Source organism: Fukomys damarensis, unplaced genomic scaffold (assembly GCF_012274545.1).
Source record: "Fukomys damarensis isolate Sample0158 unplaced genomic scaffold, DMR_v1.0_HiC HiC_scaffold_39, whole genome shotgun sequence".
Classification (NCBI taxonomy): Eukaryota; Metazoa; Chordata; class Mammalia; order Rodentia; family Bathyergidae; genus Fukomys; species Fukomys damarensis.
The window spans coordinates 47,368,052-47,378,340 of record NW_022900951.1 but is presented as its reverse complement, the minus strand read 5'-3'; the positions used below and the strand labels follow the sequence as shown (position 1 = coordinate 47,378,340).

Genomic DNA, 10,289 nt, shown 5'->3' with positions numbered 1-10,289 from the left:
GAACTACTAACCTATCAGGTTTTACCCCTGGTAGTTAGCCAGGGTGCTCTGTGAAGAGTCCTCTTCCAAGCGCACCCAGCCCACACTGGGGGGGGAGGGGGAGTGAATCTGCAGCACACTAGCAGGCTGGTATGGTGAGGCGCTGGGCCCAGCTCTCTCTGCTGATGGTTGTGGGTGTCATTTCTGGCAACTGCAGCAGCTTGATGGAAGAGGCAGGGCCACCTGCCAATCACCTCTTCTTAAAGCCATACTTTTTGCATTCATAGAAGAGGTCTTAGATCTCCCCAAGCTGACAATCTTTGGGCCTCCTCCTGGATGGTGCACTCCTTACAATAATAGGCATCAGAGACTCCTCGATCTCCACAGATCACACAGCGCCCCTGGTAAGAGCCGTAATTACACTCGTCACATATTCACACCAGGGTGCAGGGACGCACATAGGAGTCACAGATTACACATTTGCCATCACATTTTTCACACAGTCTTCTGATGGCAACACCAGTCTACTTGGGACAAAAGATCAAATCCAGATGATGTTTAGCCCTAACTCCTACCCAAGAGGGCTAGTAGAATTGTTTTCTCTAATTCTGTGAGATATGCTACTGGTATTTGAATTTGCATTGAATCTATATAGCAGTTTTGGCCATTTTCTATATATTGGTTCTTCCCACCCAAGAACAAGGGATATCTTTCCATTTTCTGATATCCTCTTCTATCTCCTTTTTCAGAGTACTGTAGTTTTCCATGTAAATTTCCTTTACTTTGTTAGATTGATTTTTAGATATTTCATTTTCTGGAGGGGTACTATTGTGAAAGGTGTTGTTTCCCTAATTTCTTTCTCAGTAAGTTTATTATTTGTGAGACCCTGTCTATAGGATTTCTAGGATTTAAAAAAAATCTAATTTTGGGGGAGGATTGGTTTTTGTTGCTGTTGTTTGTTTTTTGTTTTGAGACAAGGTCACCCTATGTAGTTCAGGTTGGGCTTGAAGTCACTATGTAGCCCAGGAAGCCTGCTAAAAATAACTCTAATTGTAGCACTTGCTGATTTCCTTGATGTAAGTATTCGCATTATGACCAATCCTAAATTGTTAACATAACATCAATTGCCTTGCAAAATTCCTGACATTTTAACATTTGTCTTTCTTGGGAACTGGTAGAAGCCATCTCCAGAAAACTATTAGCACAGCTTAATTTTTGTTTTATTTTGTTTTGAGACAGGGTCTCACTACGTAGTTGAGACTGACCTGGAACTCACTATGTAGCCCAGGCTGGTCTCGAACTCACAGCGATCCTCCTACCTCAGCCTCCCGAGTGCTGGGATTACAGGCGTTCAGCACCACTCCCAGCTAGTTTAAAATATATATATTTTTTTCAGGGCCTTCATATTGAGTTTTGTCATTAGTGCTTTATTTTTATTTTGAAAGAGTCTTTCTAAGTTGTTACATTGCCCAGCCTGGGCTCAAATATAACAGTCCTCCTGACTGACAGTCTTCCTGAGTGTGTGCTGCTATACCAGGCTGAACAGTTCACTGTTTTGTTTTGTTTTTTTATTTTTTGAGGCAAGATCTTGCTATCTACTTTAAGCTGGCCTTGAAATTACTATGTAGTCCAGGTTGGCCTCAAACTTGAAGAGATTCTCCTGCCTCAGCCTTCCAAATGCCGGGACTGTGACATGTGCTGCCATGCCCAGCTGAATAATTCACTTTTAAAATAAGCAAAAAATGTTGGACACAGTCTGGAATTCCAGCACTCAGGATGCTGAAGGAAGATGGGTCTCAAGTCTGAGAAAAGTCTGGTGTACAAATTGAGTTCAAGACCACCCAAGACTACAGGGCTAGACCTTGTCTCAAAAAAAAAAAAATTATAAAGATGAATGGAAGACGTTTGTGGAGGTAATGGATAGGCTTATAGATTGTGGTGATGATTTCACAGGTATATACTTATCTCAAAACTCATCAAGTTATATACATTAAATGTACACTACATTTTTTAATACCCTGCTTTTTGAAATGTTTTTGTTTTTGAGATAGGGTCTTGCTATGCAGTCCAGGCTGGCCTCAAGCTCACTGTGATCCTCTTACCTCAGCCTCCGGAGACCTGGGACCACAGATATGTGTCACAATACCAGCATTATATATAGCTTTTTGTGTGTCAATTGCAGCTCAATAAAGTAGTTTTAAAAAGTGATTTTTCAAAAAATTATAAAACAAAATATTTCTACAAACACAGGGGCCAGAACTAAATTTCAAGCTATTCAAATGGCTGTCAGTCAGAAAATGTAAAATCATGGGTCTGGCTTTGTTTTGTTTCCTTTTGTTTAGTAGTACTGCAGATTAAACTGAGGGCCTTCATACTGAGCTATACTCCTAGCCATTTTTATTTTATTTTTGAGACAGGATCTCATTAAATTGCCCAATCTGGGATGGAACTTGCTGTCCTTCTGCCTCAGCCTCCTAGAGTGCTAGAATTATAGGCATGTACCACTGAACCCAGCTGAAATCATGACATTTTTATATGTACATACTCATTTCACAGAAACAACTGGGATTTGAAGGGTGAGAAACATGCTAACAGTAGCTGCTAAATTTAATGCTACATCTATTAAGAAGTAGCAGGGCGTAGTGAAAAAAAAAACAACTGGGATGCAAAGGGAGGAAAGAAATAATTATAACCATCATAGCCTGGTGTGGTGATGCATGCCTGTAATCCCAGAACTCAGGAGGTTGAGGGAGGAGGATCATAAGTTTGAGTCTTGCCTGGGCAATTTACTGACAACTTGTCTCAAAATAAAAAATAAAAATGTGTGTGTGTGAAAATGCACAAATTATATTATGTTCATGTATGAATCTGCCAAAATGAAATCCATTAATCTGTATACCAATTTTTTAAAGGGTGAAAAAAAGAAAGAATAAATTAAAAGGGCTGGGAAGGTAGCTTGGTGGTAGAATGCCTCTGGGTTCAATATCACTTAAAAATAAAGGTGGCCAGGCTTGGTGGTGCACACTTGTTATCCCAGAACTTGCATGTCCGATTTATTTCACTTAAGATTATGGTCCCGAAGTTCATCCATTTTCCTACAAATGACTCAAGTTTATCCTTCTTTATGCCAGCATAGTACTTATTGGAAAAGCAGCAAGTAAATATATGAAAAAATGTCCCACATCACTGGTCATTCAAGAGATGCAGATGAAAACAACACTGAGATTCCACCTCACTCCAGAAAGAATGACTGCTATCAAGAAATCGACCAATAACAAATGTTGGAGGGGTTGTGGGGAGCAAGGAACCCTTCTCCCTTGTTGGTGGGAGTGCAGACTGGTGCAACCACTGTGGAAATCAATATGGAGATACTTTAAAGAACTAGGTTTAGAAGTTCCATTTGACCCAGCCATCCCTCTGTTGGGTATCTTTCCAAAAGAATTAAAAGAATCATATCACAGTAATATATGCACATTTGTGTTTATAGCGGCACAGTTTGTAGTAGCTAAAACTTGGAAACAGCCCATCTGCCCATCAGTTGGAGACTGGATAAAGAAGATGTGGTTTTTCTATAAAATGGACTACTACTCAACCATAAAGAATGAGAAATTAGAGTCATTCATAGGAAAATTGATACATATTGAGGATATACTCCTAAGTGAAGTAAATAAGTCACACATGTATAAATCCTGAATAGTTTCTTTGGTGTGAAAACCTTTAATGGTACATAAGATCCTAATGATATAATGGACAATGTGAAATAGGAAGAAAAGAGCTAAAAGTGTAGGGGAAGTGGGAAGCATAGGGGAAAGGTCATAAAGGAAAAGAAAAAAACATGAAAAAATGGAAATAAAGTATTTATAAATAGGAAATGGAGGAGAGGGTGAAGGGAGGGCAGGGATAAGGGGAAAAAATGAGAACCAAGACCTGTCATGTAAAGGTACAAAATCCCAATGATGAATGTAACTGTACTATATACCTAAAATGTACCAATAAACTCAATGGGAATAAAAATTTTAAAAAATAAAATTAATTTTATTGGTACATTTTAGGTATACAATATAATGACATTCATCATTGGGAATTTGTACCTTTATATAATATATCTCAGTTCTTATTTTTTCCATATTCCCCTGCCTTACATTCAACCCCTCCACCCCTCCCTGCTTACAAAGACTTTGTTTCTATTTTTTCATTTTCTCATTAATTCCATTCTCTTCTTTCTTTTCTCCTATCCCTCCCACTACCCTTTTGGATCTTTTCTTCCTATTTCATAATATCAATTATGCATTTTGATCCTTATTTACACTTTTCACACCAAAGAAACTATTCAGAATTTACACACGTGTGTCCTATTTATTGAGTATGGCCTCAATGTGCATTCATTTAGCTATAAATGCCTCTAATTTCTCATTCTTTATGGCAGAGTAGTACTCTGTTTTATTTTTTTAAAAACCCACATTTTCTTTATCCAGTCTTCAGTTGATGGGCAATTGAGCTGTTTCCAAGTTTTAGGTATTATGAACCATGCTGCTATGAACATGGGTGTACATATATCAATGTGGTGTGGTTCTTTTTATTCTTTTATGAAGATATCCACTAGGAAAATAGCTGGGTCAAATGGGACCTCTAATCCTAGTTTTTTGAGGTGTCTTCATATTGATTTCCACAGTCATTGCACAGTCTGCATTCCCTCCAACAGTGGAGAAGGGTTTTTTTTTTCTCCCCACAACCCCACCAACATTTGTTTATCATTGATTTCTTTTTTTTTCAGCTTTAATTGAGTTTATTGGTACATTTTAGGGATACAGTACAGTTGCATTCATTGTTGGGATCATGTACCTCTACATGACAAGTCTTGATTCTCATTTTTTCCCCTTACCTCTGCCCTCCCTTCACCCCCTCCTCCCCTCCCCATCTACAAATACTTTATTTTCATCTTTTCATTCTCTCACATTTTTTTCTTTTCCCTTTTTATTCTTCCCCTACCCATCCCACCTTGCCTACACCTTTAGCTCCTTTCTTCCCATTTCTAAATGTCAGTAATATTATTAGAATCTTATGCATTGTTGCAGATTATTCACACCAGGGAAACGATTTGGTATTTACACATGTGTGACTTATTTATTTCACTTAGGAGTATATCTTCAATATGTATCCATTTTCCTATGAATGAATCTATTTTCTCATTCTTTATGGCTGAGTAATATTCCATTTTATAGAAAAACCACAACTTCTTTATCCAGTTTCCAACGGATGGGCAAATAGGCTATTTCCAAGATTTAGCTATTACAAACTGTGCCGCTATAAACATGGGTGCACATAGTTCTCTGTGACATGATTCTTTTAGTTGTCTTGGAAGATACCCAGAAGAGGGATGGCTGGGTCAAATGGAACCTCCAGCCCAAGCTCTTTGAGGTATCTCCATATTGATTTCCATAGTGGTTGCACTAGTCTGCACTCCCACCAACAATATCAATGACATCTTGATAACAGCTATTGTTTCTGGAGTGAGGAGAAATCAGCTTTGTTTTCATTTGCATCTCTCTGATGACCAGTGATGTTGAACATTTTTCCCTTTTTTGGGGGAGGTTGTTTTGTTTTTTTGCTATTTCTACTTCTTTAAGAAAGGTCTGTTCATTTCAGGTGTCCATTTTTTGTTTGGGTCTTTAAATTTGGAAGTTTTTTAATAAGAGGTGATCCCACTTGTTGATTCTTTTTGCTAGTTTATGTGCAACTCAGGTTTTGCTCATAAAGTCTTTTCCTATGCCAGTGTCTTCAAGAGTTCTACCTAACCTCTCGTCCAGAAAGTTTACTGTTTCTGTTTTCATATTTATATCTGTAATCCATTTCAATTTTAGTTTTGTGCATTGTGAGAGATATAGGTCTACTTTTAATCTTTGGCAGATTGAAACCCAGTTTTCTAGCACTATTTATCAAAGAGGCTATCTTTTCTCCAATGAGTGTTTCTGGCTCCTTTATTGAAGATGAGGTGGCTGAGTGTCTCTGGAGTTGTTTCTTCATCTTCTAATCAGTTCCACTGATCCTTGGATCTGTTTCTTTGCCAGCACTATGCTGTTTTTATCACAGTAGCTTTGTAGCATAGTTTCAAGTTGGCGATTGTGATACCCCCTGCTTTGTCTTTGTTGCCAATATCGCACTAAATGGTCAAACACTGAAATCCTTTTCACTAAAATAAGGAACAAGACAAGGATGTCCCTTATCACCACTCCTATTCAATATAGTTTGGAAACATTAGCCACAGCTATTAGACAAAAGAAAGAAATAAAAGGAATAAAGATAGGAAACAAAGAAGTTAAATTGTCATTATTTGCACATGACATGATACTCTATATAGAAGACCCCAATAACTCCACCTGAAGTCTTCTAGACTTAATAACCAAATTCAGTAGAGTAGCTGGATACAAGGTCAACAGTCAAAAATCAATAGCTTTCCTGTACATGAACAGCAGACTCACTGAAAGAGAAACTGGAGAAACAACTTCCTTCACAATATCATCAAGATAATGAAATATCTAGGAATCAACCTAACAAAAGAAATCAAAGACATCTACCCTGAAAACTATAACAGTCCGAAAAAAGAAATAGAAGAGGATATGAGAACATGGAAATACATCCCTTGTTCCTGGGTAGGAAGAACCAATATAGTGAAAATGGTCATACTTCCAGATCTGCTATATAGATTCAGTGCAATCCCTATCAAAATTCCAACAGTATACTTCACAGACCTTGAGAAAGCAATCCAAAAATTCATTTGGAACAAGAAGAGATCTCCTTTTTTTCTTTTCTTCCCCAAGTTTATTTTCTAGTGCTGGTTTCTGAATCTCAGAGAGGTTGATTTGTTGCTGTTTACCCCTTTGCCATTTTCTCGGATGTCTTTTACAACAAATTTTAAATTATATGACCGAGGTATGGTTACATCATCAGATTATGATATAACCAATAGTTATTCTCTCTTTGCAATACAGTGCTTGGAAATCAGGATGTTGTTGTTTTAAGCTGCTATGGGGGGGTGTTGTGCTGGGGATTTAATTCAGAGCTATATTCTCAGTGAGTTTTTGTTTTGTTTTGTTTTTTACACTGGTTCTTGCTTTGTAATACAGACTGGCATTAAACTAAACTCACTATGTAGCTCAGGATGGCCTTGAACCTTGGACAATCTTTCTGCCTCAGCCTCTGAAGTACTGGGATTATAGGCATCCACCACCACACCCAACCCTTCCCCCTTTTTGAGATAGGTTCTCAATATGTCACAAATGTACTTTGGCTCAACTCAGAATTACGATGCTCCTCCCTCAGCCTTTCAGAGAGCTACGATTACACTTGTGCACAATCATGCCTAGCCAAACAATGTATTTTTTATGAATCTATACATAGGCAATAGAACTTTAAAAAAGAAAAAAATGTAAAATTCAAGATAATAGTTACATTAGAAAAAGGAGAACATTCAAATAAATTCAAGTTAGTGGTAAATTTATAGCATTTAAGGTTCATGAATGTTTAGATTTATAATTTAAACCAGGCATATTAGCTGGGTATGGTGGTGCATATTTGTAATCCCAGCACTAAGGAGGCCGAAGCAGGAGGATCACCATGAGTTGGAGCCCATCCTGGGTTACATAGTGAATTCAAGGCCAGCCTAGACTACTTAGCAAGACCCTTTCTCAAAATAATAATAATAATGATGATGATAATAATAGTAATAATCATAATAATAAACAACCAGACATAATGGCATACTCCTATAATTCCAGAACTCTGGGAGGCTAACACAGGAGAATCACAGGTTCAAAACCAGCCCACACAACCTGGTGGGACTCTATCCCAAAATAAAAAATTAACTGGAGGTGTATCTCAGTGTGAAGGCTTTACATTCAATTTCCAGGATTGGGGGGGGTTATAACCTAAATATAACTCACAAATATTATTTTATATTTAGCTAATATTACTTCATTTTAAACATGTTTAAAAATTAGCAGTACTTTAAAGTTTTTATTATGGAAATTAAGACCTATTTTATCTAAAGAGAGCAAAAAAGTTCATTTTGTTTTAGTGTAAAGGAAAAATACAGGAGGAAGAAAAATTTAGTGAGCTCCTAAGAGGATCAAAAATGGAATAAAACTGAGAGGAAAAAAACTTCCATTTAAACCATGTTATTATTTTAATCCTAGATCATTCAGGAAGCTGTGCTGGCTAAAACTGGAAATTTATTAAGAAGATTAATACTTTCGCCTGCAGTTCACATCAAATAATTTCCATCCATGTTTTATGTCTACAATCTTAAATAATTCCAAATGCTTCTCTTTCTCAATTCAAAATAAACATAATGTAATAGATACAGGTACCACTGCTAGGGTCAGAGGTGGGGAGTCAATCTCAGTTATATTCTTGGGGCTCTCCTAACTGGTTCTGGGGTCTTATACAATGCCAAACCTTGAGAAGGTGTTGAGAAGGAACATTTGTCCCCTCAGAGTATTATTTAAAGACATTGTTTACTCGGCATCTTTACCTCTCTGGGGTTTTTGTGGCACATTTGTTATGCAGCGATTGTTATAATATTTGTAACCATAGACCTTGCATTTCTATATCCCAGATTCATTAAGCATCAATTCCTTTCTAGTGTCTCCCCAGGAGACGGCAAAAAGGGAGGCCCCGGGTTGACCTAACTTAACTTCTCCCCACTTCATCCTGCGATTTAAGGCCTTGTAAAAAAAATTTTGGGGTCTCACTGTGTTGTACAGGCTGGCCTGTAATCCTGAGTAGCTAGAATTACAAATGGGTCTGACTGCACCCAGCTGGGACATCTTTTTTAATATGACAAAGCCACATTCTCCTTCATACTCAATACTCCTTGATGTGCTTGTAAAAGAGAAGCTCAGACTTCAGATTACAAACTAATCTGTAGCTTGGCCACATACAGTACTTCCTAGAAGACAGTGAAGCACAGACTCTTCTATCTGCTGGAAAGGAAGAAAAGGAAAGGTAAAATATAAAGAGGGACAAAATCCTTAATGCTTGAAAATATTATGTGGAATCAAGCAAGGAATTTTTAAAAATAGGACACACACAAAAATGCTAGCCATAGCCAGGCATGGTAGTGCACACCTGTATCCCAGCCCTCTGGGAGGTTGATTCAGGATGCTTGCAAGTTCAAGCCCACCCTGGGCAATAGTGATTTAGCAAGACCCTGTCCCAAAATAAAAAGGACTAGGATACAGCTCAGTGTGAAAGCCCTGCGTTTAATACCTGGTACTAGAAAAAGAAAAACAAATCTGAGAAACAATGTTGAGTTTAAAAAGCAAGCTACAGCCAAGCATGGCAGCACAGGCCTGTAATTCCAGCACTTGGGAGGCTGAGGCAGGAGGATCACTATGAGTTCAAGGCCAGCCTGGACTCCACAGTGAATTCATGGATAGCCTGAACATAGTGAGACCCTGTATAAAAAAATTATAAAAATCAAGCTACAAAAAAAGAGGGAAAGGGATCAGAAGATGAAGGGAAGAGGGAAGGAGTGGCAGGAAAGAGGATGAAAAGGGGCACACATTATGTACATGCACCACACAAGAAATGCAAGCATTGTGTACTATAAACATGTACTAGTACAATGATTTGAAGAAAGCAAGCTACAAATTACATATTATGAGACCATTTATGCAAAAAATGGTAAATATTGTTTACTAATATACAAAGTGAATGTATAAAAACATTCATTGAAATATTATGTACTTCAGGGTGATAGTTACCTTTGAGTGGACAGAGGAGACAAGGACACAGGAATGGGGCACTATGAGTATCTGTAATATTTTATTTCTTCTTTTGCCTTTTTTTTCTAGCACTGGGAATTGAATTCAGGGCCACATAAACAGAAAGAAAGCATTATATCACTGACACCTTCAACCCCATATTTTTAAAGAAATACAACATTACATAGGTTAGGAGTGGAGTTCAGTTGTAGAGCATTTGTCTAGCATGAGTGAGGCCCTTGGTGTCATTCCACAGCATTGAAAAAATTTTAAATATTAATAAATAAACATTAAAATATCTACAGCAATTATGGAAATACATTAACATATTTAATCTCAATGGTGGGTTCATATTCCTTTCCTTTCCTTTCTTTTCCTTTCCTTTCCTTTCCTTCTCAGATATCTCTAGGTTGCTCAGGCTGATCTCAAACTCATGAGTTCAAGCAATCCTGCTGCCTCAACCTTGTCAGTACCCGGAACTACAGGTGTAGACCACCATGCCTGGCTATCTTTTTTTTTTTTTTTTTTTTTTTTTTTTTTTTTTTC

At 37.6% G+C, this 10,289-nt stretch overlaps 1 pseudogene; it reads right to left on the bottom strand.

The window, feature by feature from the left end:
- Positions 1–229: 229 nt before the first annotated feature.
- LOC104852921 lies at positions 230–8,503 on the bottom strand (annotated as a pseudogene).
- Between the last annotated feature and the right edge of the window lie 1,786 nt (positions 8,504–10,289).